At 44.4% G+C, this 22,028-nt stretch overlaps 51 non-coding genes across 51 annotated transcripts; 11 read left to right on the top strand and 40 right to left on the bottom strand.

Annotated features, from left to right (window-relative positions):
- Window positions 1-974: 974 nt before the first annotated feature.
- On the bottom strand, window positions 975-1,046 carry TRNAA-CGC (transfer RNA alanine (anticodon CGC)). The gene has a single exon. It is a non-coding gene; the product is annotated as a tRNA-Ala (tRNA).
- Window positions 1,047-1,175: 129 nt separating this feature from the next.
- Window positions 1,176-1,261, bottom strand: TRNAY-GUA (transfer RNA tyrosine (anticodon GUA)). Its single transcript is given in 2 exon segments — window positions 1,176-1,211; window positions 1,225-1,261. It is a non-coding gene; the product is annotated as a tRNA-Tyr (tRNA).
- Window positions 1,262-2,027: 766 nt separating this feature from the next.
- Window positions 2,028-2,099, bottom strand: TRNAA-UGC (transfer RNA alanine (anticodon UGC)). The gene has a single exon. It is a non-coding gene; the product is annotated as a tRNA-Ala (tRNA).
- A 157-nt stretch (window positions 2,100-2,256) lies between these two features.
- TRNAM-CAU (transfer RNA methionine (anticodon CAU)) lies at window positions 2,257-2,329 on the top strand. The gene has a single exon. It is a non-coding gene; the product is annotated as a tRNA-Met (tRNA).
- Window positions 2,330-2,528: 199 nt separating this feature from the next.
- Window positions 2,529-2,600, bottom strand: TRNAA-CGC (transfer RNA alanine (anticodon CGC)). The gene has a single exon. It is a non-coding gene; the product is annotated as a tRNA-Ala (tRNA).
- Window positions 2,601-2,730: 130 nt separating this feature from the next.
- TRNAY-GUA (transfer RNA tyrosine (anticodon GUA)) lies at window positions 2,731-2,816 on the bottom strand. The gene is given in 2 exon segments: window positions 2,731-2,766; window positions 2,780-2,816. It is a non-coding gene; the product is annotated as a tRNA-Tyr (tRNA).
- Window positions 2,817-3,584: 768 nt separating this feature from the next.
- TRNAA-UGC (transfer RNA alanine (anticodon UGC)) lies at window positions 3,585-3,656 on the bottom strand. The gene has a single exon. It is a non-coding gene; the product is annotated as a tRNA-Ala (tRNA).
- A 157-nt stretch (window positions 3,657-3,813) lies between these two features.
- Window positions 3,814-3,886, top strand: TRNAM-CAU (transfer RNA methionine (anticodon CAU)). The gene has a single exon. It is a non-coding gene; the product is annotated as a tRNA-Met (tRNA).
- Window positions 3,887-4,085: 199 nt separating this feature from the next.
- On the bottom strand, window positions 4,086-4,157 carry TRNAA-CGC (transfer RNA alanine (anticodon CGC)). The gene has a single exon. It is a non-coding gene; the product is annotated as a tRNA-Ala (tRNA).
- A 129-nt stretch (window positions 4,158-4,286) lies between these two features.
- TRNAY-GUA (transfer RNA tyrosine (anticodon GUA)) lies at window positions 4,287-4,372 on the bottom strand. Its single transcript is given in 2 exon segments — window positions 4,287-4,322; window positions 4,336-4,372. It is a non-coding gene; the product is annotated as a tRNA-Tyr (tRNA).
- A 768-nt stretch (window positions 4,373-5,140) lies between these two features.
- On the bottom strand, window positions 5,141-5,212 carry TRNAA-UGC (transfer RNA alanine (anticodon UGC)). Its single transcript has one exon. It is a non-coding gene; the product is annotated as a tRNA-Ala (tRNA).
- Window positions 5,213-5,369: 157 nt separating this feature from the next.
- Window positions 5,370-5,442, top strand: TRNAM-CAU (transfer RNA methionine (anticodon CAU)). Its single transcript has one exon. It is a non-coding gene; the product is annotated as a tRNA-Met (tRNA).
- Window positions 5,443-5,641: 199 nt separating this feature from the next.
- On the bottom strand, window positions 5,642-5,713 carry TRNAA-CGC (transfer RNA alanine (anticodon CGC)). Its single transcript has one exon. It is a non-coding gene; the product is annotated as a tRNA-Ala (tRNA).
- A 129-nt stretch (window positions 5,714-5,842) lies between these two features.
- Window positions 5,843-5,928, bottom strand: TRNAY-GUA (transfer RNA tyrosine (anticodon GUA)). Its single transcript is given in 2 exon segments — window positions 5,843-5,878; window positions 5,892-5,928. It is a non-coding gene; the product is annotated as a tRNA-Tyr (tRNA).
- A 768-nt stretch (window positions 5,929-6,696) lies between these two features.
- Window positions 6,697-6,768, bottom strand: TRNAA-UGC (transfer RNA alanine (anticodon UGC)). The gene has a single exon. It is a non-coding gene; the product is annotated as a tRNA-Ala (tRNA).
- A 157-nt stretch (window positions 6,769-6,925) lies between these two features.
- On the top strand, window positions 6,926-6,998 carry TRNAM-CAU (transfer RNA methionine (anticodon CAU)). Its single transcript has one exon. It is a non-coding gene; the product is annotated as a tRNA-Met (tRNA).
- A 199-nt stretch (window positions 6,999-7,197) lies between these two features.
- Window positions 7,198-7,269, bottom strand: TRNAA-CGC (transfer RNA alanine (anticodon CGC)). The gene has a single exon. It is a non-coding gene; the product is annotated as a tRNA-Ala (tRNA).
- A 129-nt stretch (window positions 7,270-7,398) lies between these two features.
- Window positions 7,399-7,484, bottom strand: TRNAY-GUA (transfer RNA tyrosine (anticodon GUA)). Its single transcript is given in 2 exon segments — window positions 7,399-7,434; window positions 7,448-7,484. It is a non-coding gene; the product is annotated as a tRNA-Tyr (tRNA).
- A 768-nt stretch (window positions 7,485-8,252) lies between these two features.
- On the bottom strand, window positions 8,253-8,324 carry TRNAA-UGC (transfer RNA alanine (anticodon UGC)). The gene has a single exon. It is a non-coding gene; the product is annotated as a tRNA-Ala (tRNA).
- Window positions 8,325-8,481: 157 nt separating this feature from the next.
- TRNAM-CAU (transfer RNA methionine (anticodon CAU)) lies at window positions 8,482-8,554 on the top strand. Its single transcript has one exon. It is a non-coding gene; the product is annotated as a tRNA-Met (tRNA).
- A 199-nt stretch (window positions 8,555-8,753) lies between these two features.
- On the bottom strand, window positions 8,754-8,825 carry TRNAA-CGC (transfer RNA alanine (anticodon CGC)). Its single transcript has one exon. It is a non-coding gene; the product is annotated as a tRNA-Ala (tRNA).
- Window positions 8,826-8,954: 129 nt separating this feature from the next.
- Window positions 8,955-9,040, bottom strand: TRNAY-GUA (transfer RNA tyrosine (anticodon GUA)). The gene is given in 2 exon segments: window positions 8,955-8,990; window positions 9,004-9,040. It is a non-coding gene; the product is annotated as a tRNA-Tyr (tRNA).
- Window positions 9,041-9,808: 768 nt separating this feature from the next.
- TRNAA-UGC (transfer RNA alanine (anticodon UGC)) lies at window positions 9,809-9,880 on the bottom strand. Its single transcript has one exon. It is a non-coding gene; the product is annotated as a tRNA-Ala (tRNA).
- A 429-nt stretch (window positions 9,881-10,309) lies between these two features.
- Window positions 10,310-10,381, bottom strand: TRNAA-CGC (transfer RNA alanine (anticodon CGC)). The gene has a single exon. It is a non-coding gene; the product is annotated as a tRNA-Ala (tRNA).
- Window positions 10,382-10,510: 129 nt separating this feature from the next.
- On the bottom strand, window positions 10,511-10,596 carry TRNAY-GUA (transfer RNA tyrosine (anticodon GUA)). Its single transcript is given in 2 exon segments — window positions 10,511-10,546; window positions 10,560-10,596. It is a non-coding gene; the product is annotated as a tRNA-Tyr (tRNA).
- A 768-nt stretch (window positions 10,597-11,364) lies between these two features.
- TRNAA-UGC (transfer RNA alanine (anticodon UGC)) lies at window positions 11,365-11,436 on the bottom strand. The gene has a single exon. It is a non-coding gene; the product is annotated as a tRNA-Ala (tRNA).
- Window positions 11,437-11,593: 157 nt separating this feature from the next.
- TRNAM-CAU (transfer RNA methionine (anticodon CAU)) lies at window positions 11,594-11,666 on the top strand. Its single transcript has one exon. It is a non-coding gene; the product is annotated as a tRNA-Met (tRNA).
- A 199-nt stretch (window positions 11,667-11,865) lies between these two features.
- On the bottom strand, window positions 11,866-11,937 carry TRNAA-CGC (transfer RNA alanine (anticodon CGC)). Its single transcript has one exon. It is a non-coding gene; the product is annotated as a tRNA-Ala (tRNA).
- A 129-nt stretch (window positions 11,938-12,066) lies between these two features.
- Window positions 12,067-12,152, bottom strand: TRNAY-GUA (transfer RNA tyrosine (anticodon GUA)). The gene is given in 2 exon segments: window positions 12,067-12,102; window positions 12,116-12,152. It is a non-coding gene; the product is annotated as a tRNA-Tyr (tRNA).
- A 768-nt stretch (window positions 12,153-12,920) lies between these two features.
- TRNAA-UGC (transfer RNA alanine (anticodon UGC)) lies at window positions 12,921-12,992 on the bottom strand. Its single transcript has one exon. It is a non-coding gene; the product is annotated as a tRNA-Ala (tRNA).
- Window positions 12,993-13,421: 429 nt separating this feature from the next.
- TRNAA-CGC (transfer RNA alanine (anticodon CGC)) lies at window positions 13,422-13,493 on the bottom strand. Its single transcript has one exon. It is a non-coding gene; the product is annotated as a tRNA-Ala (tRNA).
- Window positions 13,494-13,622: 129 nt separating this feature from the next.
- TRNAY-GUA (transfer RNA tyrosine (anticodon GUA)) lies at window positions 13,623-13,708 on the bottom strand. The gene is given in 2 exon segments: window positions 13,623-13,658; window positions 13,672-13,708. It is a non-coding gene; the product is annotated as a tRNA-Tyr (tRNA).
- A 768-nt stretch (window positions 13,709-14,476) lies between these two features.
- Window positions 14,477-14,548, bottom strand: TRNAA-UGC (transfer RNA alanine (anticodon UGC)). The gene has a single exon. It is a non-coding gene; the product is annotated as a tRNA-Ala (tRNA).
- Window positions 14,549-14,705: 157 nt separating this feature from the next.
- TRNAM-CAU (transfer RNA methionine (anticodon CAU)) lies at window positions 14,706-14,778 on the top strand. Its single transcript has one exon. It is a non-coding gene; the product is annotated as a tRNA-Met (tRNA).
- A 199-nt stretch (window positions 14,779-14,977) lies between these two features.
- TRNAA-CGC (transfer RNA alanine (anticodon CGC)) lies at window positions 14,978-15,049 on the bottom strand. Its single transcript has one exon. It is a non-coding gene; the product is annotated as a tRNA-Ala (tRNA).
- Window positions 15,050-15,178: 129 nt separating this feature from the next.
- TRNAY-GUA (transfer RNA tyrosine (anticodon GUA)) lies at window positions 15,179-15,264 on the bottom strand. The gene is given in 2 exon segments: window positions 15,179-15,214; window positions 15,228-15,264. It is a non-coding gene; the product is annotated as a tRNA-Tyr (tRNA).
- Window positions 15,265-16,032: 768 nt separating this feature from the next.
- TRNAA-UGC (transfer RNA alanine (anticodon UGC)) lies at window positions 16,033-16,104 on the bottom strand. The gene has a single exon. It is a non-coding gene; the product is annotated as a tRNA-Ala (tRNA).
- A 157-nt stretch (window positions 16,105-16,261) lies between these two features.
- TRNAM-CAU (transfer RNA methionine (anticodon CAU)) lies at window positions 16,262-16,334 on the top strand. Its single transcript has one exon. It is a non-coding gene; the product is annotated as a tRNA-Met (tRNA).
- A 199-nt stretch (window positions 16,335-16,533) lies between these two features.
- TRNAA-CGC (transfer RNA alanine (anticodon CGC)) lies at window positions 16,534-16,605 on the bottom strand. Its single transcript has one exon. It is a non-coding gene; the product is annotated as a tRNA-Ala (tRNA).
- Window positions 16,606-16,734: 129 nt separating this feature from the next.
- On the bottom strand, window positions 16,735-16,820 carry TRNAY-GUA (transfer RNA tyrosine (anticodon GUA)). The gene is given in 2 exon segments: window positions 16,735-16,770; window positions 16,784-16,820. It is a non-coding gene; the product is annotated as a tRNA-Tyr (tRNA).
- Window positions 16,821-17,588: 768 nt separating this feature from the next.
- On the bottom strand, window positions 17,589-17,660 carry TRNAA-UGC (transfer RNA alanine (anticodon UGC)). The gene has a single exon. It is a non-coding gene; the product is annotated as a tRNA-Ala (tRNA).
- Window positions 17,661-17,817: 157 nt separating this feature from the next.
- TRNAM-CAU (transfer RNA methionine (anticodon CAU)) lies at window positions 17,818-17,890 on the top strand. Its single transcript has one exon. It is a non-coding gene; the product is annotated as a tRNA-Met (tRNA).
- A 199-nt stretch (window positions 17,891-18,089) lies between these two features.
- Window positions 18,090-18,161, bottom strand: TRNAA-CGC (transfer RNA alanine (anticodon CGC)). Its single transcript has one exon. It is a non-coding gene; the product is annotated as a tRNA-Ala (tRNA).
- A 129-nt stretch (window positions 18,162-18,290) lies between these two features.
- TRNAY-GUA (transfer RNA tyrosine (anticodon GUA)) lies at window positions 18,291-18,376 on the bottom strand. Its single transcript is given in 2 exon segments — window positions 18,291-18,326; window positions 18,340-18,376. It is a non-coding gene; the product is annotated as a tRNA-Tyr (tRNA).
- Window positions 18,377-19,373: 997 nt separating this feature from the next.
- Window positions 19,374-19,446, top strand: TRNAM-CAU (transfer RNA methionine (anticodon CAU)). The gene has a single exon. It is a non-coding gene; the product is annotated as a tRNA-Met (tRNA).
- A 199-nt stretch (window positions 19,447-19,645) lies between these two features.
- Window positions 19,646-19,717, bottom strand: TRNAA-CGC (transfer RNA alanine (anticodon CGC)). The gene has a single exon. It is a non-coding gene; the product is annotated as a tRNA-Ala (tRNA).
- A 129-nt stretch (window positions 19,718-19,846) lies between these two features.
- Window positions 19,847-19,932, bottom strand: TRNAY-GUA (transfer RNA tyrosine (anticodon GUA)). Its single transcript is given in 2 exon segments — window positions 19,847-19,882; window positions 19,896-19,932. It is a non-coding gene; the product is annotated as a tRNA-Tyr (tRNA).
- Window positions 19,933-20,700: 768 nt separating this feature from the next.
- TRNAA-UGC (transfer RNA alanine (anticodon UGC)) lies at window positions 20,701-20,772 on the bottom strand. The gene has a single exon. It is a non-coding gene; the product is annotated as a tRNA-Ala (tRNA).
- A 157-nt stretch (window positions 20,773-20,929) lies between these two features.
- On the top strand, window positions 20,930-21,002 carry TRNAM-CAU (transfer RNA methionine (anticodon CAU)). The gene has a single exon. It is a non-coding gene; the product is annotated as a tRNA-Met (tRNA).
- Window positions 21,003-21,201: 199 nt separating this feature from the next.
- On the bottom strand, window positions 21,202-21,273 carry TRNAA-CGC (transfer RNA alanine (anticodon CGC)). Its single transcript has one exon. It is a non-coding gene; the product is annotated as a tRNA-Ala (tRNA).
- Window positions 21,274-21,402: 129 nt separating this feature from the next.
- Window positions 21,403-21,488, bottom strand: TRNAY-GUA (transfer RNA tyrosine (anticodon GUA)). The gene is given in 2 exon segments: window positions 21,403-21,438; window positions 21,452-21,488. It is a non-coding gene; the product is annotated as a tRNA-Tyr (tRNA).
- Between the last annotated feature and the right edge of the window lie 540 nt (window positions 21,489-22,028).

The following is a 22,028-nucleotide window of genomic DNA, read 5'->3' as shown; positions in this document are numbered from 1 at the left end:
ATGGCTGCGCGGAACCATGAAAGAAATGACAGAAAGTTATGGGAGTCATTACTACGCACCCAGCATCAAGAACGTGCATTTTGGATGCATTTTCAAAAGGAAAGAGAACGGAAAAATCTGTAGATTGAAGGTGATTGAGATAAACAAAATATTCCGTTTTTCTAAAAGCTACTGTAAAGAGTCTCTGGTTTAGAAGAAGAACCCTTACCAATGATCAAGAGAGATGCGACAGATTTCTATCATCAAAGCATTATGGTTGTCAAGATGAATCATCACTTTGATGTCTTCAACAAGTAGGATTCTTTTGATCTATAATCATCAAAAATGAGATAGCCCCATTTCATGGGATTTTTCAAGGCAAACGTCTGACAGATTAAGCGGGGTCCTCATCCCGGTTGGAGGACATATCTCTTCCTTCATCATGATGCCAGCCTAGCTTTCGGCCCAAAATCCAAGGTAAGCATGGCAAAAGTCTGGAGATGCCGGGATTGAACCCGGGGCCTCATACATGCAAAGCATGCGCTCTACCACTGAGCTACATCCCCACTTCTGCAAGGTTTGACTGTATGATTGGAAACCCTGCATTGAACCGACGGCCACATCACCCCATTCGACTCTGCAGTATACAATGTCAGTCAGGAAAATCCTTCAGCCTTGTACCTGGATGATCTTCATGGTCTTATGTACAGATGCCTATATACAGTCTTCTTAGCGCAGTAGGCAGCGCGTCAGTCTCATAATCTGAAGGTCCTGAGTTCGATCCTCAGAGAGGGCATTTATTTCCTTCTTTTGGAATGCAAAATTCTCCGATTTTCTTGAAATGCGCAAACTATGCCTAGTTCAAAGATTTTTCCAAAGCAAATGTCTGACTATTTAAGTGGGGCTCTCACCCCAACTGCATGACAAACTTCTTCTTTCTGCATGATGGCAGGCTAGCCTTCTGGAAAAAAGCCAAGATAAGGAACAGAGGCTCCTGGAGATGCCGGGGATTGAACCCGGGACCTCATACATGCGAAGCATGCGCTCTACCACTGAGCTACATCCCCACTTTTGCCCTCGAGCTGTTTGATGGATGCAAGGAATCCCTGAAACCCAGGGACTGCAAAGTCTCGATCATAATCAATGGAAGGTATTGTTTGAATAAAAGTGAAATATATGGAAATCGAAGCAAAAAATCCTTCGAGCCGGATTTGAACCAGCGACCTAAGGATGTCTGACTTTATGCTACAGTCCTCCGCTCTACCAACTGAGCTATCGAAGGAGTGGCTGAAGTATCTTTCAGCGCTGTAATTATCTCTCGCTCAAGAAAGGTTGTGGGGGTGGGGATCAGGAGCAGATCGATGAAAATCATGAACATTACCTGCAGCTCCCTCTCAAAGTCACCAGTTCTTAGAGCACACTGTAAGGTACGTCTTATCACCCCAAAGGAGGATTTCAGACCAAAGTTCATGTTCTGTCTTGGCTTGGGGATAAGCAGGGGTGCTCCAAATTTCAATTTTACAGAAAGGAAAGGAACTTTGATACAAAGACCTTGGGCAGCATTGGTGGCAAATGGATGGCTGCGCGGAACCATGAAAGAAATGACAGAAAGTTATGGGAGTCATTACTACGCACCCAGCATCAAGAACGTGCATTTTGGATGCATTTTCAAAAGGAAAGAGAACGGAAAAATCTGTAGATTGAAGGTGATTGAGATAAACAAAATATTCCGTTTTTCTAAAAGCTACTGTAAAGAGTCTCTGGTTTAGAAGAAGAACCTTACCAATGATCAAGAGAGATGCGACAGATTTCTATCATCAAAGCATTATGGTTGTCAAGATGAATCATCACTTTGATGTCTTCAACAAGTAGGATTCTTTTGATCTATAATCATCAAAAATGAGATAGCCCCACTTCATGGGATTTTTCAAGGCAAACGTCTGACAGATTAAGCGGGGTCCTCATCCCGGTTGGAGGACATATCTCTTCCTTCATCATGATGCCAGCCTAGCTTTCGGCCCAAATCCAAGGTAAGCATGGCAAAAGTCTGGAGATGCCGGGGATTGAACCCGGGGCCTCATACATGCAAAGCATGCGCTCTACCACTGAGCTACATCCCCACTTCTGCAAGGTTTGACTGTATGATTGGAAACCCTGCATTGAACCGACGGCCACATCACCCCATTCGACTCTGCAGTATACAATGTCAGTCAGGAAAATCCTTCAGCCTTGTACCTGGATGATCTTCATGGTCTTATGTACAGATGCCTATATACAGCCTTCTTAGCGCAGTAGGCAGCGCGTCAGTCTCATAATCTGAAGGTCCTGAGTTCGATCCTCAGAGAGGGCATTTATTTCCTTCTTTTGGAATGCAAAATTCTCCGATTTTCTTGAAATGCGCAAACTATGCTTAGTTCAAAGATTTTTCCAAAGCAAATGTCTGACTATTTAAGTGGGGCTCTCACCCCAACTGCATGACAAACTTCTTCTTTCTGCATGATGGCAGGCTAGCCTTCTGGAAAAAAGCCAAGATAAGGAACAGAGGCTCCTGGAGATGCCGGGGATTGAACCCGGGACCTCATACATGCGAAGCATGCGCTCTACCACTGAGCTACATCCCCACTTTTGCCCTCGAGCTGTTTGATGGATGCAAGGAATTCCCTGAAACCCAGGGACTGCAAAGTCTCGATCATAATCAATGGAAGGTATTGTTTGAATAAAAGTGAAAGATATGGAAATCGAAGCAAAAAATCCTTCGAGCCGGATTTGAACCAGCGACCTAAGGATGTCTGACTTTATGCTACAGTCCTCCGCTCTACCAACTGAGCTATCGAAGGAGTGGCTGAAGTATCTTTCAGCGCTGTAATTATCTCTCGCTCAAGAAAGGTTGTGGGGGTGGGGATCAGGAGCAGATCGATGAAAATCATGAACATTACCTGCAGCTCCCTCTCAAAGTCACCAGTTCTTAGAGCACACTGTAAGGTACGTCTTATCACCCCAAAGGAGGATTTCAGACCAAAGTTCATGTTCTGTCTTGGCTTGGGGATAAGCAGGGGTGCTCCAAATTTCAATTTTACAGAAAGGAAAGGAACTTTGATACAAAGACCTTGGGCAGCATTGGTGGCAAATGGATGGCTGCGCGGAACCATGAAAGAAATGACAGAAAGTTATGGGAGTCATTACTACGCACCCAGCATCAAGAACGTGCATTTTGGATGCATTTTCAAAAGGAAAGAGAACGGAAAAATCTGTAGATTGAAGGTGATTGAGATAAACAAAATATTCCGTTTTTCTAAAAGCTACTGTAAAGAGTCTCTGGTTTAGAAGAAGAACCCTTACCAATGATCAAGAGAGATGCGACAGATTTCTATCATCAAAGCATTATGGTTGTCAAGATGAATCATCACTTTGATGTCTTCAACAAGTAGGATTCTTTTGATCTATAATCATCAAAAATGAGATAGCCCCATTTCATGGGATTTTTCAAGGCAAACGTCTGACAGATTAAGCGGGGTCCTCATCCCGGTTGGAGGACATATCTCTTCCTTCATCATGATGCCAGCCTAGCTTTCGGCCCAAAATCCAAGGTAAGCATGGCAAAAGTCTGGAGATGCCGGGGATTGAACCCGGGGCCTCATACATGCAAAGCATGCGCTCTACCACTGAGCTACATCCCCACTTCTGCAAGGTTTGACTGTATGATTGGAAACCCTGCATTGAACCGACGGCCACATCACCCCATTCGACTCTGCAGTATACAATGTCAGTCAGGAAAATCCTTCAGCCTTGTACCTGGATGATCTTCATGGTCTTATGTACAGATGCCTATATACAGCCTTCTTAGCGCAGTAGGCAGCGCGTCAGTCTCATAATCTGAAGGTCCTGAGTTCGATCCTCAGAGAGGGCATTTATTTCCTTCTTTTGGAATGCAAAATTCTCCGATTTTCTTGAAATGCGCAAACTATGCCTAGTTCAAAGATTTTTCCAAAGCAAATGTCTGACTATTTAAGTGGGGCTCTCACCCCAACTGCATGACAAACTTCTTCTTTCTGCATGATGGCAGGCTAGCCTTCTGGAAAAAAGCCAAGATAAGGAACAGAGGCTCCTGGAGATGCCGGGGATTGAACCCGGGACCTCATACATGCGAAGCATGCGCTCTACCACTGAGCTACATCCCCACTTTTGCACTCGAGCTGTTTGATGGATGCAAGGAATCCCTGAAACCCAGGGACTGCAAAGTCTCGATCATAATCAATGGAAGGTATTGTTTGAATAAAAGTGAAAGATATGGAAATCGAAGCAAAAAATCCTTCGAGCCGGATTTGAACCAGCGACCTAAGGATGTCTGACTTTATGCTACAGTCCTCCGCTCTACCAACTGAGCTATCGAAGGAGTGGCTGAAGTATCTTTCAGCGCTGTAATTATCTCTCGCTCAAGAAAGGTTGTGGGGGTGGGGATCAGGAGCAGATCGATGAAAATCATGAACATTACCTGCAGCTCCCTCTCAAAGTCACCAGTTCTTAGAGCACACTGTAAGGTACGTCTTATCACCCCAAAGGAGGATTTCAGACCAAAGTTCATGTTCTGTCTTGGCTTGGGGATAAGCAGGGGTGCTCCAAATTTCAATTTTACAGAAAGGAAAGGAACTTTGATACAAAGACCTTGGGCAGCATTGGTGGCAAATGGATGGCTGCGCGGAACCATGAAAGAAATGACAGAAAGTTATGGGAGTCATTACTACGCACCCAGCATCAAGAACGTGCATTTTGGATGCATTTTCAAAAGGAAAGAGAACGGAAAAATCTGTAGATTGAAGGTGATTGAGATAAACAAAATATTCCGTTTTTCTAAAAGCTACTGTAAAGAGTCTCTGGTTTAGAAGAAGAACCCTTACCAATGATCAAGAGAGATGCGACAGATTTCTATCATCAAAGCATTATGGTTGTCAAGATGAATCATCACTTTGATGTCTTCAACAAGTAGGATTCTTTTGATCTATAATCATCAAAAATGAGATAGCCCCATTTCATGGGATTTTTCAAGGCAAACGTCTGACAGATTAAGCGGGGTCCTCATCCCGGTTGGAGGACATATCTCTTCCTTCATCATGATGCCAGCCTAGCTTTCGGCCCAAAATCCAAGGTAAGCATGGCAAAAGTCTGGAGATGCCGGGGATTGAACCCGGGGCCTCATACATGCAAAGCATGCGCTCTACCACTGAGCTACATCCCCACTTCTGCAAGGTTTGACTGTATGATTGGAAACCCTGCATTGAACCGACGGCCACATCACCCCATTCGACTCTGCAGTATACAATGTCAGTCAGGAAAATCCTTCAGCCTTGTACCTGGATGATCTTCATGGTCTTATGTACAGATGCCTATATACAGCCTTCTTAGCGCAGTAGGCAGCGCGTCAGTCTCATAATCTGAAGGTCCTGAGTTCGATCCTCAGAGAGGGCATTTATTTCCTTCTTTTGGAATGCAAAATTCTCCGATTTTCTTGAAATGCGCAAACTATGCCTAGTTCAAAGATTTTTCCAAAGCAAATGTCTGACTATTTAAGTGGGGCTCTCACCCCAACTGCATGACAAACTTCTTCTTTCTGCATGATGGCAGGCTAGCCTTCTGGAAAAAAGCCAAGATAAGGAACAGAGGCTCCTGGAGATGCCGGGGATTGAACCCGGGACCTCATACATGCGAAGCATGCGCTCTACCACTGAGCTACATCCCCACTTTTGCACTCGAGCTGTTTGATGGATGCAAGGAATCCCTGAAACCCAGGGACTGCAAAGTCTCGATCATAATCAATGGAAGGTATTGTTTGAATAAAAGTGAAAGATATGGAAATCGAAGCAAAAAATCCTTCGAGCCGGATTTGAACCAGCGACCTAAGGATGTCTGACTTTATGCTACAGTCCTCCGCTCTACCAACTGAGCTATCGAAGGAGTGGCTGAAGTATCTTTCAGCGCTGTAATTATCTCTCGCTCAAGAAAGGTTGTGGGGGTGGGGATCAGGAGCAGATCGATGAAAATCATGAACATTACCTGCAGCTCCCTCTCAAAGTCACCAGTTCTTAGAGCACACTGTAAGGTACGTCTTATCACCCCAAAGGAGGATTTCAGACCAAAGTTCATGTTCTGTCTTGGCTTGGGGATAAGCAGGGGTGCTCCAAATTTCAATTTTACAGAAAGGAAAGGAACTTTGATACAAAGACCTTGGGCAGCATTGGTGGCAAATGGATGGCTGCGCGGAACCATGAAAGAAATGACAGAAAGTTATGGGAGTCATTACTACGCACCCAGCATCAAGAACGTGCATTTTGGATGCATTTTCAAAAGGAAAGAGAACGGAAAAATCTGTAGATTGAAGGTGATTGAGATAAACAAAATATTCCGTTTTTCTAAAAGCTACTGTAAAGAGTCTCTGGTTTAGAAGAAGAACCCTTACCAATGATCAAGAGAGATGCGACAGATTTCTATCATCAAAGCATTATGGTTGTCAAGATGAATCATCACTTTGATGTCTTCAACAAGTAGGATTCTTTTGATCTATAATCATCAAAAATGAGATAGCCCCATTTCATGGGATTTTTCAAGGCAAACGTCTGACAGATTAAGCGGGGTCCTCATCCCGGTTGGAGGACATATCTCTTCCTTCATCATGATGCCAGCCTAGCTTTCGGCCCAAAATCCAAGGTAAGCATGGCAAAAGTCTGGAGATGCCGGGGATTGAACCCGGGGCCTCATACATGCAAAGCATGCGCTCTACCACTGAGCTACATCCCCACTTCTGCAAGGTTTGACTGTATGATTGGAAACCCTGCATTGAACCGACGGCCACATCACCCCATTCGACTCTGCAGTATACAATGTCAGTCAGGAAAATCCTTCAGCCTTGTACCTGGATGATCTTCATGGTCTTATGTACAGATGCCTATATACAGCCTTCTTAGCGCAGTAGGCAGCGCGTCAGTCTCATAATCTGAAGGTCCTGAGTTCGATCCTCAGAGAGGGCATTTATTTCCTTCTTTTGGAATGCAAAATTCTCCGATTTTCTTGAAATGCGCAAACTATGCCTAGTTCAAAGATTTTTCCAAAGCAAATGTCTGACTATTTAAGTGGGGCTCTCACCCCAACTGCATGACAAACTTCTTCTTTCTGCATGATGGCAGGCTAGCCTTCTGGAAAAAAGCCAAGATAAGGAACAGAGGCTCCTGGAGATGCCGGGGATTGAACCCGGGACCTCATACATGCGAAGCATGCGCTCTACCACTGAGCTACATCCCCACTTTTGCACTCGAGCTGTTTGATGGATGCAAGGAATCCCTGAAACCCAGGGACTGCAAAGTCTCGATCATAATCAATGGAAGGTATTGTTTGAATAAAAGTGAAAGATATGGAAATCGAAGCAAAAAATCCTTCGAGCCGGATTTGAACCAGCGACCTAAGGATGTCTGACTTTATGCTACAGTCCTCCGCTCTACCAACTGAGCTATCGAAGGAGTGGCTGAAGTATCTTTCAGCGCTGTAATTATCTCTCGCTCAAGAAAGGTTGTGGGGGTGGGGATCAGGAGCAGATCGATGAAAATCATGAACATTACCTGCAGCTCCCTCTCAAAGTCACCAGTTCTTAGAGCACACTGTAAGGTACGTCTTATCACCCCAAAGGAGGATTTCAGACCAAAGTTCATGTTCTGTCTTGGCTTGGGGATAAGCAGGGGTGCTCCAAATTTCAATTTTACAGAAAGGAAAGGAACTTTGATACAAAGACCTTGGGCAGCATTGGTGGCAAATGGATGGCTGCGCGGAACCATGAAAGAAATGACAGAAAGTTATGGGAGTCATTACTACGCACCCAGCATCAAGAACGTGCATTTTGGATGCATTTTCAAAAGGAAAGAGAACGGAAAAATCTGTAGATTGAAGGTGATTGAGATAAACAAAATATTCCGTTTTTCTAAAAGCTACTGTAAAGAGTCTCTGGTTTAGAAGAAGAACCCTTACCAATGATCAAGAGAGATGCGACAGATTTCTATCATCAAAGCATTATGGTTGTCAAGATGAATCATCACTTTGATGTCTTCAACAAGTAGGATTCTTTTGATCTATAATCATCAAAAATGAGATAGCCCCACTTCATGGGATTTTTCAAGGCAAACGTCTGACAGATTAAGCGGGGTCCTCATCCCGGTTGGAGGACATATCTCTTCCTTCATCATGATGCCAGCCTAGCTTTCGGCCCAAAATCCAAGGTAAGCATGGCAAAAGTCTGGAGATGCCGGGGATTGAACCCGGGGCCTCATACATGCAAAGCATGCGCTCTACCACTGAGCTACATCCCCACTTCTGCAAGGTTTGACTGTATGATTGGAAACCCTGCATTGAACCGACGGCCACATCACCCCATTCGACTCTGCAGTATACAATGTCAGTCAGGAAAATCCTTCAGCCTTGTACCTGGATGATCTTCATGGTCTTATGTACAGATGCCTATATACAGCCTTCTTAGCGCAGTAGGCAGCGCGTCAGTCTCATAATCTGAAGGTCCTGAGTTCGATCCTCAGAGAGGGCATTTATTTCCTTCTTTTGGAATGCAAAATTCTCCGATTTTCTTGAAATGCGCAAACTATGCTTAGTTCAAAGATTTTTCCAAAGCAAATGTCTGACTATTTAAGTGGGGCTCTCACCCCAACTGCATGACAAACTTCTTCTTTCTGCATGATGGCAGGCTAGCCTTCTGGAAAAAAGCCAAGATAAGGAACAGAGGCTCCTGGAGATGCCGGGGATTGAACCCGGGACCTCATACATGCGAAGCATGCGCTCTACCACTGAGCTACATCCCCACTTTTGCCCTCGAGCTGTTTGATGGATGCAAGGAATCCCTGAAACCCAGGGACTGCAAAGTCTCGATCATAATCAATGGAAGGTATTGTTTGAATAAAAGTGAAATATATGGAAATCGAAGCAAAAAATCCTTCGAGCCGGATTTGAACCAGCGACCTAAGGATGTCTGACTTTATGCTACAGTCCTCCGCTCTACCAACTGAGCTATCGAAGGAGTGGCTGAAGTATCTTTCAGCGCTGTAATTATCTCTCGCTCAAGAAAGGTTGTGGGGGTGGGGATCAGGAGCAGATCGATGAAAATCATGAACATTACCTGCAGCTCCCTCTCAAAGTCACCAGTTCTTAGAGCACACTGTAAGGTACGTCTTATCACCCCAAAGGAGGATTTCAGACCAAAGTTCATGTTCTGTCTTGGCTTGGGGATAAGCAGGGGTGCTCCAAATTTCAATTTTACAGAAAGGAAAGGAACTTTGATACAAAGACCTTGGGCAGCATTGGTGGCAAATGGATGGCTGCGCGGAACCATGAAAGAAATGACAGAAAGTTATGGGAGTCATTACTACGCACCCAGCATCAAGAACGTGCATTTTGGATGCATTTTCAAAAGGAAAGAGAACGGAAAAATCTGTAGATTGAAGGTGATTGAGATAAACAAAATATTCCGTTTTTCTAAAAGCTACTGTAAAGAGTCTCTGGTTTAGAAGAAGAACCCTTACCAATGATCAAGAGAGATGCGACAGATTTCTATCATCAAAGCATTATGGTTGTCAAGATGAATCATCACTTTGATGTCTTCAACAAGTAGGATTCTTTTGATCTATAATCATCAAAAATGAGATAGCCCCATTTCATGGGATTTTTCAAGGCAAACGTCTGACAGATTAAGCGGGGTCCTCATCCCGGTTGGAGGACATATCTCTTCCTTCATCATGATGCCAGCCTAGCTTTCGGCCCAAAATCCAAGGTAAGCATGGCAAAAGTCTGGAGATGCCGGGGATTGAACCCGGGGCCTCATACATGCAAAGCATGCGCTCTACCACTGAGCTACATCCCCACTTCTGCAAGGTTTGACTGTATGATTGGAAACCCTGCATTGAACCGACGGCCACATCACCCCATTCGACTCTGCAGTATACAATGTCAGTCAGGAAAATCCTTCAGCCTTGTACCTGGATGATCTTCATGGTCTTATGTACAGATGCCTATATACAGTCTTCTTAGCGCAGTAGGCAGCGCGTCAGTCTCATAATCTGAAGGTCCTGAGTTCGATCCTCAGAGAGGGCATTTATTTCCTTCTTTTGGAATGCAAAATTCTCCGATTTTCTTGAAATGCGCAAACTATGCCTAGTTCAAAGATTTTTCCAAAGCAAATGTCTGACTATTTAAGTGGGGCTCTCACCCCAACTGCATGACAAACTTCTTCTTTCTGCATGATGGCAGGCTAGCCTTCTGGAAAAAAGCCAAGATAAGGAACAGAGGCTCCTGGAGATGCCGGGGATTGAACCCGGGACCTCATACATGCGAAGCATGCGCTCTACCACTGAGCTACATCCCCACTTTTGCCCTCGAGCTGTTTGATGGATGCAAGGAATCCCTGAAACCCAGGGACTGCAAAGTCTCGATCATAATCAATGGAAGGTATTGTTTGAATAAAAGTGAAATATATGGAAATCGAAGCAAAAAATCCTTCGAGCCGGATTTGAACCAGCGACCTAAGGATGTCTGACTTTATGCTACAGTCCTCCGCTCTACCAACTGAGCTATCGAAGGAGTGGCTGAAGTATCTTTCAGCGCTGTAATTATCTCTCGCTCAAGAAAGGTTGTGGGGGTGGGGATCAGGAGCAGATCGATGAAAATCATGAACATTACCTGCAGCTCCCTCTCAAAGTCACCAGTTCTTAGAGCACACTGTAAGGTACGTCTTATCACCCCAAAGGAGGATTTCAGACCAAAGTTCATGTTCTGTCTTGGCTTGGGGATAAGCAGGGGTGCTCCAAATTTCAATTTTACAGAAAGGAAAGGAACTTTGATACAAAGACCTTGGGCAGCATTGGTGGCAAATGGATGGCTGCGCGGAACCATGAAAGAAATGACAGAAAGTTATGGGAGTCATTACTACGCACCCAGCATCAAGAACGTGCATTTTGGATGCATTTTCAAAAGGAAAGAGAACGGAAAAATCTGTAGATTGAAGGTGATTGAGATAAACAAAATATTCCGTTTTTCTAAAAGCTACTGTAAAGAGTCTCTGGTTTAGAAGAAGAACCCTTACCAATGATCAAGAGAGATGCGACAGATTTCTATCATCAAAGCATTATGGTTGTCAAGATGAATCATCACTTTGATGTCTTCAACAAGTAGGATTCTTTTGATCTATAATCATCAAAAATGAGATAGCCCCACTTCATGGGATTTTTCAAGGCAAACGTCTGACAGATTAAGCGGGGTCCTCATCCCGGTTGGAGGACATATCTCTTCCTTCATCATGATGCCAGCCTAGCTTTCGGCCCAAAATCCAAGGTAAGCATGGCAAAAGTCTGGAGATGCCGGGGATTGAACCCGGGGCCTCATACATGCAAAGCATGCGCTCTACCACTGAGCTACATCCCCACTTCTGCAAGGTTTGACTGTATGATTGGAAACCCTGCATTGAACCGACGGCCACATCACCCCATTCGACTCTGCAGTATACAATGTCAGTCAGGAAAATCCTTCAGCCTTGTACCTGGATGATCTTCATGGTCTTATGTACAGATGCCTATATACAGCCTTCTTAGCGCAGTAGGCAGCGCGTCAGTCTCATAATCTGAAGGTCCTGAGTTCGATCCTCAGAGAGGGCATTTATTTCCTTCTTTTGGAATGCAAAATTCTCCGATTTTCTTGAAATGCGCAAACTATGCTTAGTTCAAAGATTTTTCCAAAGCAAATGTCTGACTATTTAAGTGGGGCTCTCACCCCAACTGCATGACAAACTTCTTCTTTCTGCATGATGGCAGGCTAGCCTTCTGGAAAAAAGCCAAGATAAGGAACAGAGGCTCCTGGAGATGCCGGGGATTGAACCCGGGACCTCATACATGCGAAGCATGCGCTCTACCACTGAGCTACATCCCCACTTTTGCCCTCGAGCTGTTTGATGGATGCAAGGAATTCCTGAAACCCAGGGACTGCAAAGTCTCGATCATAATCAATGGAAGGTATTGTTTGAATAAAAGTGAAAGATATGGAAATCGAAGCAAAAAATCCTTCGAGCCGGATTTGAACCAGCGACCTAAGGATGTCTGACTTTATGCTACAGTCCTCCGCTCTACCAACTGAGCTATCGAAGGAGTGGCTGAAGTATCTTTCAGCGCTGTAATTATCTCTCGCTCAAGAAAGGTTGTGGGGGTGGGGATCAGGAGCAGATCGATGAAAATCATGAACATTACCTGCAGCTCCCTCTCAAAGTCACCAGTTCTTAGAGCACACTGTAAGGTACGTCTTATCACCCCAAAGGAGGATTTCAGACCAAAGTTCATGTTCTGTCTTGGCTTGGGGATAAGCAGGGGTGCTCCAAATTTCAATTTTACAGAAAGGAAAGGAACTTTGATACAAAGACCTTGGGCAGCATTGGTGGCAAATGGATGGCTGCGCGGAACCATGAAAGAAATGACAGAAAGTTATGGGAGTCATTACTACGCACCCAGCATCAAGAACGTGCATTTTGGATGCATTTTCAAAAGGAAAGAGAACGGAAAAATCTGTAGATTGAAGGTGATTGAGATAAACAAAATATTCCGTTTTTCTAAAAGCTACTGTAAAGAGTCTCTGGTTTAGAAGAAGAACCCTTACCAATGATCAAGAGAGATGCGACAGATTTCTATCATCAAAGCATTATGGTTGTCAAGATGAATCATCACTTTGATGTCTTCAACAAGTAGGATTCTTTTGATCTATAATCATCAAAAATGAGATAGCCCCACTTCATGGGATTTTTCAAGGCAAACGTCTGACAGATTAAGCGGGGTCCTCATCCCGGTTGGAGGACATATCTCTTCCTTCATCATGATGCCAGCCTAGCTTTCGGCCCAAAATCCAAGGTAAGCATGGCAAAAGTCTGGAGATGCCGGGGATTGAACCCGGGGCCTCATACATGCAAAGCATGCGCTCTACCACTGAGCTACATCCCCACTTCTGCAAGGTTTGACTGTATGATTGGAAACCCTGCATTGAACCGACGGCCACATCACCCCATTCGACTCTGCAGTATACAATGTCAGTCAGGAAAATCCTTCAGCCTTGTACCTGGATGATCTTCATGGTCTTATGTACAGATGCCTATATACAGTCTTCTTAGCGCAGTAGGCAGCGCGTCAGTCTCATAATCTGAAGGTCCTGAGTTCGATCCTCAGAGAGGGCATTTATTTCCTTCTTTTGGAATGCAAAATTCTCCGATTTTCTTGAAATGCGCAAACTATGCCTAGTTCAAAGATTTTTCCAAAGCAAATGTCTGACTATTTAAGTGGGGCTCTCACCCCAACTGCATGACAAACTTCTTCTTTCTGCATGATGGCAGGCTAGCCTTCTGGAAAAAAGCCAAGATAAGGAACAGAGGCTCCTGGAGATGCCGGGGATTGAACCCGGGACCTCATACATGCGAAGCATGCGCTCTACCACTGAGCTACATCCCCACTTTTGCCCTCGAGCTGTTTGATGGATGCAAGGAATCCCTGAAACCCAGGGACTGCAAAGTCTCGATCATAATCAATGGAAGGTATTGTTTGAATAAAAGTGAAATATATGGAAATCGAAGCAAAAAATCCTTCGAGCCGGATTTGAACCAGCGACCTAAGGATGTCTGACTTTATGCTACAGTCCTCCGCTCTACCAACTGAGCTATCGAAGGAGTGGCTGAAGTATCTTTCAGCGCTGTAATTATCTCTCGCTCAAGAAAGGTTGTGGGGGTGGGGATCAGGAGCAGATCGATGAAAATCATGAACATTACCTGCAGCTCCCTCTCAAAGTCACCAGTTCTTAGAGCACACTGTAAGGTACGTCTTATCACCCCAAAGGAGGATTTCAGACCAAAGTTCATGTTCTGTCTTGGCTTGGGGATAAGCAGGGGTGCTCCAAATTTCAATTTTACAGAAAGGAAAGGAACTTTGATACAAAGACCTTGGGCAGCATTGGTGGCAAATGGATGGCTGCGCGGAACCATGAAAGAAATGACAGAAAGTTATGGGAGTCATTACTACGCACCCAGCATCAAGAACGTGCATTTTGGATGCATTTTCAAAAGGAAAGAGAACGGAAAAATCTGTAGATTGAAGGTGATTGAGATAAACAAAATATTCCGTTTTTCTAAAAGCTACTGTAAAGAGTCTCTGGTTTAGAAGAAGAACCCTTACCAATGATCAAGAGAGATGCGACAGATTTCTATCATCAAAGCATTATGGTTGTCAAGATGAATCATCACTTTGATGTCTTCAACAAGTAGGATTCTTTTGATCTATAATCATCAAAAATGAGATAGCCCCACTTCATGGGATTTTTCAAGGCAAACGTCTGACAGATTAAGCGGGGTCCTCATCCCGGTTGGAGGACATATCTCTTCCTTCATCATGATGCCAGCCTAGCTTTCGGCCCAAAATCCAAGGTAAGCATGGCAAAAGTCTGGAGATGCCGGGGATTGAACCCGGGGCCTCATACATGCAAAGCATGCGCTCTACCACTGAGCTACATCCCCACTTCTGCAAGGTTTGACTGTATGATTGGAAACCCTGCATTGAACCGACGGCCACATCACCCCATTCGACTCTGCAGTATACAATGTCAGTCAGGAAAATCCTTCAGCCTTGTACCTGGATGATCTTCATGGTCTTATGTACAGATGCCTATATACAGCCTTCTTAGCGCAGTAGGCAGCGCGTCAGTCTCATAATCTGAAGGTCCTGAGTTCGATCCTCAGAGAGGGCATTTATTTCCTTCTTTTGGAATGCAAAATTCTCCGATTTTCTTGAAATGCGCAAACTATGCTTAGTTCAAAGATTTTTCCAAAGCAAATGTCTGACTATTTAAGTGGGGCTCTCACCCCAACTGCATGACAAACTTCTTCTTTCTGCATGATGGCAGGCTAGCCTTCTGGAAAAAAGCCAAGATAAGGAACAGAGGCTCCTGGAGATGCCGGGGATTGAACCCGGGACCTCATACATGCGAAGCATGCGCTCTACCACTGAGCTACATCCCCACTTTTGCCCTCGAGCTGTTTGATGGATGCAAGGAATTCCTGAAACCCAGGGACTGCAAAGTCTCGATCATAATCAATGGAAGGTATTGTTTGAATAAAAGTGAAAGATATGGAAATCGAAGCAAAAAATCCTTCGAGCCGGATTTGAACCAGCGACCTAAGGATGTCTGACTTTATGCTACAGTCCTCCGCTCTACCAACTGAGCTATCGAAGGAGTGGCTGAAGTATCTTTCAGCGCTGTAATTATCTCTCGCTCAAGAAAGGTTGTGGGGGTGGGGATCAGGAGCAGATCGATGAAAATCATGAACATTACCTGCAGCTCCCTCTCAAAGTCACCAGTTCTTAGAGCACACTGTAAGGTACGTCTTATCACCCCAAAGGAGGATTTCAGACCAAAGTTCATGTTCTGTCTTGGCTTGGGGATAAGCAGGGGTGCTCCAAATTTCAATTTTACAGAAAGGAAAGGAACTTTGATACAAAGACCTTGGGCAGCATTGGTGGCAAATGGATGGCTGCGCGGAACCATGAAAGAAATGACAGAAAGTTATGGGAGTCATTACTACGCACCCAGCATCAAGAACGTGCATTTTGGATGCATTTTCAAAAGGAAAGAGAACGGAAAAATCTGTAGATTGAAGGTGATTGAGATAAACAAAATATTCCGTTTTTCTAAAAGCTACTGTAAAGAGTCTCTGGTTTAGAAGAAGAACCCTTACCAATGATCAAGAGAGATGCGACAGATTTCTATCATCAAAGCATTATGGTTGTCAAGATGAATCATCACTTTGATGTCTTCAACAAGTAGGATTCTTTTGATCTATAATCATCAAAAATGAGATAGCCCCATTTCATGGGATTTTTCAAGGCAAACGTCTGACAGATTAAGCGGGGTCCTCATCCCGGTTGGAGGACATATCTCTTCCTTCATCATGATGCCAGCCTAGCTTTCGGCCCAAAATCCAAGGTAAGCATGGCAAAAGTCTGGAGATGCCGGGGATTGAACCCGGGGCCTCATACATGCAAAGCATGCGCTCTACCACTGAGCTACATCCCCACTTCTGCAAGGTTTGACTGTATGATTGGAAACCCTGCATTGAACCGACGGCCACATCACCCCATTCGACTCTGCAGTATACAATGTCAGTCAGGAAAATCCTTCAGCCTTGTACCTGGATGATCTTCATGGTCTTATGTACAGATGCCTATATACAGCCTTCTTAGCGCAGTAGGCAGCGCGTCAGTCTCATAATCTGAAGGTCCTGAGTTCGATCCTCAGAGAGGGCATTTATTTCCTTCTTTTGGAATGCAAAATTCTCCGATTTTCTTGAAATGCGCAAACTATGCCTAGTTCAAAGATTTTTCCAAAGCAAATGTCTGACTATTTAAGTGGGGCTCTCACCCCAACTGCATGACAAACTTCTTCTTTCTGCATGATGGCAGGCTAGCCTTCTGGAAAAAAGCCAAGATAAGGAACAGAGGCTCCTGGAGATGCCGGGGATTGAACCCGGGACCTCATACATGCGAAGCATGCGCTCTACCACTGAGCTACATCCCCACTTTTGCACTCGAGCTGTTTGATGGATGCAAGGAATCCCTGAAACCCAGGGACTGCAAAGTCTCGATCATAATCAATGGAAGGTATTGTTTGAATAAAAGTGAAAGATATGGAAATCGAAGCAAAAAATCCTTCGAGCCGGATTTGAACCAGCGACCTAAGGATGTCTGACTTTATGCTACAGTCCTCCGCTCTACCAACTGAGCTATCGAAGGAGTGGCTGAAGTATCTTTCAGCGCTGTAATTATCTCTCGCTCAAGAAAGGTTGTGGGGGTGGGGATCAGGAGCAGATCGATGAAAATCATGAACATTACCTGCAGCTCCCTCTCAAAGTCACCAGTTCTTAGAGCACACTGTAAGGTACGTCTTATCACCCCAAAGGAGGATTTCAGACCAAAGTTCATGTTCTGTCTTGGCTTGGGGATAAGCAGGGGTGCTCCAAATTTCAATTTTACAGAAAGGAAAGGAACTTTGATACAAAGACCTTGGGCAGCATTGGTGGCAAATGGATGGCTGCGCGGAACCATGAAAGAAATGACAGAAAGTTATGGGAGTCATTACTACGCACCCAGCATCAAGAACGTGCATTTTGGATGCATTTTCAAAAGGAAAGAGAACGGAAAAATCTGTAGATTGAAGGTGATTGAGATAAACAAAATATTCCGTTTTTCTAAAAGCTACTGTAAAGAGTCTCTGGTTTAGAAGAAGAACCCTTACCAATGATCAAGAGAGATGCGACAGATTTCTATCATCAAAGCATTATGGTTGTCAAGATGAATCATCACTTTGATGTCTTCAACAAGTAGGATTCTTTTGATCTATAATCATCAAAAATGAGATAGCCCCACTTCATGGGATTTTTCAAGGCAAACGTCTGACAGATTAAGCGGGGTCCTCATCCCGGTTGGAGGACATATCTCTTCCTTCATCATGATGCCAGCCTAGCTTTCGGCCCAAAATCCAAGGTAAGCATGGCAAAAGTCTGGAGATGCCGGGGATTGAACCCGGGGCCTCATACATGCAAAGCATGCGCTCTACCACTGAGCTACATCCCCACTTCTGCAAGGTTTGACTGTATGATTGGAAACCCTGCATTGAACCGACGGCCACATCACCCCATTCGACTCTGCAGTATACAATGTCAGTCAGGAAAATCCTTCAGCCTTGTACCTGGATGATCTTCATGGTCTTATGTACAGATGCCTATATACAGCCTTCTTAGCGCAGTAGGCAGCGCGTCAGTCTCATAATCTGAAGGTCCTGAGTTCGATCCTCAGAGAGGGCATTTATTTCCTTCTTTTGGAATGCAAAATTCTCCGATTTTCTTGAAATGCGCAAACTATGCTTAGTTCAAAGATTTTTCCAAAGCAAATGTCTGACTATTTAAGTGGGGCTCTCACCCCAACTGCATGACAAACTTCTTCTTTCTGCATGATGGCAGGCTAGCCTTCTGGAAAAAAGCCAAGATAAGGAACAGAGGCTCCTGGAGATGCCGGGGATTGAACCCGGGACCTCATACATGCGAAGCATGCGCTCTACCACTGAGCTACATCCCCACTTTTGCCCTCGAGCTGTTTGATGGATGCAAGGAATTCCTGAAACCCAGGGACTGCAAAGTCTCGATCATAATCAATGGAAGGTATTGTTTGAATAAAAGTGAAAGATATGGAAATCGAAGCAAAAAATCCTTCGAGCCGGATTTGAACCAGCGACCTAAGGATGTCTGACTTTATGCTACAGTCCTCCGCTCTACCAACTGAGCTATCGAAGGAGTGGCTGAAGTATCTTTCAGCGCTGTAATTATCTCTCGCTCAAGAAAGGTTGTGGGGGTGGGGATCAGGAGCAGATCGATGAAAATCATGAACATTACCTGCAGCTCCCTCTCAAAGTCACCAGTTCTTAGAGCACACTGTAAGGTACGTCTTATCACCCCAAAGGAGGATTTCAGACCAAAGTTCATGTTCTGTCTTGGCTTGGGGATAAGCAGGGGTGCTCAAAATTTCAATTTTACAGAAAGGAAAGGAACTTTGATACAAAGACCTTGGGCAGCATTGGTGGCAAATGGATGGCTGCGCGGAACCATGAAAGAAATGACAGAAAGTTATGGGAGTCATTACTACGCACCCAGCATCAAGAACGTGCATTTTGGATGCATTTTCAAAAGGAAAGAGAACGGAAAAATCTGTAGATTGAAGGTGATTGAGATAAACAAAATATTCCGTTTTTCTAAAAGCTACTGTAAAGAGTCTCTGGTTTAGAAGAAGAACCCTTACCAATGATCAAGAGAGATGCGACAGATTTCTATCATCAAAGCATTATGGTTGTCAAGATGAATCATCACTTTGATGTCTTCAACAAGTAGGATTCTTTTGATCTATAATCATCAAAAATGAGATAGCCCCATTTCATGGGATTTTTCAAGGCAAACGTCTGACAGATTAAGCGGGGTCCTCATCCCGGTTGGAGGACATATCTCTTCCTTCATCATGATGCCAGCCTAGCTTTCGGCCCAAAATCCAAGGTAAGCATGGCAAAAGTCTGGAGATGCCAGGGATTGAACCCGGGGCCTCATACATGCAAAGCATGCGCTCTACCACTGAGCTACATCCCCACTTCTGCAAGGTTTGACTGTATGATTGGAAACCCTGCATTGAACCGACGGCCACATCACCCCATTCGACTCTGCAGTATACAATGTCAGTCAGGAAAATCCTTCAGCCTTGTACCTGGATGATCTTCATGGTCTTATGTACAGATGCCTATATACAGCCTTCTTAGCGCAGTAGGCAGCGCGTCAGTCTCATAATCTGAAGGTCCTGAGTTCGATCCTCAGAGAGGGCATTTATTTCCTTCTTTTGGAATGCAAAATTCTCCGATTTTCTTGAAATGCGCAAACTATGCCTAGTTCAAAGATTTTTCCAAAGCAAATGTCTGACTATTTAAGTGGGGCTCTCACCCCAACTGCATGACAAACTTCTTCTTTCTGCATGATGGCAGGCTAGCCTTCTGGAAAAAAGCCAAGATAAGGAACAGAGGCTCCTGGAGATGCCGGGGATTGAACCCGGGACCTCATACATGCGAAGCATGCGCTCTACCACTGAGCTACATCCCCACTTTTGCACTCGAGCTGTTTGATGGATGCAAGGAATCCCTGAAACCCAGGGACTGCAAAGTCTCGATCATAATCAATGGAAGGTATTGTTTGAATAAAAGTGAAAGATATGGAAATCGAAGCAAAAAATCCTTCGAGCCGGATTTGAACCAGCGACCTAAGGATGTCTGACTTTATGCTACAGTCCTCCGCTCTACCAACTGAGCTATCGAAGGAGTGGCTGAAGTATCTTTCAGCGCTGTAATTATCTCTCGCTCAAGAAAGGTTGTGGGGGTGGGGATCAGGAGCAGATCGATGAAAATCATGAACATTACCTGCAGCTCCCTCTCAAAGTCACCAGTTCTTAGAGCACACTGTAAGGTACGTCTTATCACCCCAAAGGAGGATTTCAGACCAAAGTTCATGTTCTGTCTTGGCTTGGGGATAAGCAGGGGTGCTCCAAATTTCAATTTTACAGAAAGGAAAGGAACTTTGATACAAAGACCTTGGGCAGCATTGGTGGCAAATGGATGGCTGCGCGGAACCATGAAAGAAATGACAGAAAGTTATGGGAGTCATTACTACGCACCCAGCATCAAGAACGTGCATTTTGGATGCATTTTCAAAAGGAAAGAGAACGGAAAAATCTGTAGATTGAAGGTGATTGAGATAAACAAAATATTCCGTTTTTCTAAAAGCTACTGTAAAGAGTCTCTGGTTTAGAAGAAGAACCCTTACCAATGATCAAGAGAGATGCGACAGATTTCTATCATCAAAGCATTATGGTTGTCAAGATGAATCATCACTTTGATGTCTTCAACAAGTAGGATTCTTTTGATCTATAATCATCAAAAATGAGATAGCCCCATTTCATGGGATTTTTCAAGGCAAACGTCTGACAGATTAAGCGGGGTCCTCATCCCGGTTGGAGGACATATCTCTTCCTTCATCATGATGCCAGCCTAGCTTTCGGCCCAAAATCCAAGGTAAGCATGGCAAAAGTCTGGAGATGCCGGGGATTGAACCCGGGGCCTCATACATGCAAAGCATGCGCTCTACCACTGAGCTACATCCCCACTTCTGCAAGGTTTGACTGTATGATTGGAAACCCTGCATTGAACCGACGGCCACATCACCCCATTCGACTCTGCAGTATACAATGTCAGTCAGGAAAATCCTTCAGCCTTGTACCTGGATGATCTTCATGGTCTTATGTACAGATGCCTATATACAGCCTTCTTAGCGCAGTAGGCAGCGCGTCAGTCTCATAATCTGAAGGTCCTGAGTTCGATCCTCAGAGAGGGCATTTATTTCCTTCTTTTGGAATGCAAAATTCTCCGATTTTCTTGAAATGCGCAAACTATGCCTAGTTCAAAGATTTTTCCAAAGCAAATGTCTGACTATTTAAGTGGGGCTCTCACCCCAACTGCATGACAAACTTCTTCTTTCTGCATGATGGCAGGCTAGCCTTCTGGAAAAAAGCCAAGATAAGGAACAGAGGCTCCTGGAGATGCCGGGGATTGAACCCGGGACCTCATACATGCGAAGCATGCGCTCTACCACTGAGCTACATCCCCACTTTTGCACTCGAGCTGTTTGATGGATGCAAGGAATCCCTGAAACCCAGGGACTGCAAAGTCTCGATCATAATCAATGGAAGGTATTGTTTGAATAAAAGTGAAAGATATGGAAATCGAAGCAAAAAATCCTTCGAGCCGGATTTGAACCAGCGACCTAAGGATGTCTGACTTTATGCTACAGTCCTCCGCTCTACCAACTGAGCTATCGAAGGAGTGGCTGAAGTATCTTTCAGCGCTGTAATTATCTCTCGCTCAAGAAAGGTTGTGGGGGTGGGGATCAGGAGCAGATCGATGAAAATCATGAACATTACCTGCAGCTCCCTCTCAAAGTCACCAGTTCTTAGAGCACACTGTAAGGTACGTCTTATCACCCCAAAGGAGGATTTCAGACCAAAGTTCATGTTCTGTCTTGGCTTGGGGATAAGCAGGGGTGCTCCAAATTTCAATTTTACAGAAAGGAAAGGAACTTTGATACAAAGACCTTGGGCAGCATTGGTGGCAAATGGATGGCTGCGCGGAACCATGAAAGAAATGACAGAAAGTTATGGGAGTCATTACTACGCACCCAGCATCAAGAACGTGCATTTTGGATGCATTTTCAAAAGGAAAGAGAACGGAAAAATCTGTAGATTGAAGGTGATTGAGATAAACAAAATATTCCGTTTTTCTAAAAGCTACTGTAAAGAGTCTCTGGTTTAGAAGAAGAACCCTTACCAATGATCAAGAGAGATGCGACAGATTTCTATCATCAA

Source organism: Triturus cristatus, unplaced genomic scaffold, assembly GCF_964204655.1.
Source record: "Triturus cristatus unplaced genomic scaffold, aTriCri1.1 SCAFFOLD_572, whole genome shotgun sequence".
In the NCBI taxonomy this organism is placed as follows: Eukaryota; Metazoa; Chordata; class Amphibia; order Caudata; family Salamandridae; genus Triturus; species Triturus cristatus.
This window is presented reverse-complemented; position numbering and strand designations above follow the sequence as displayed.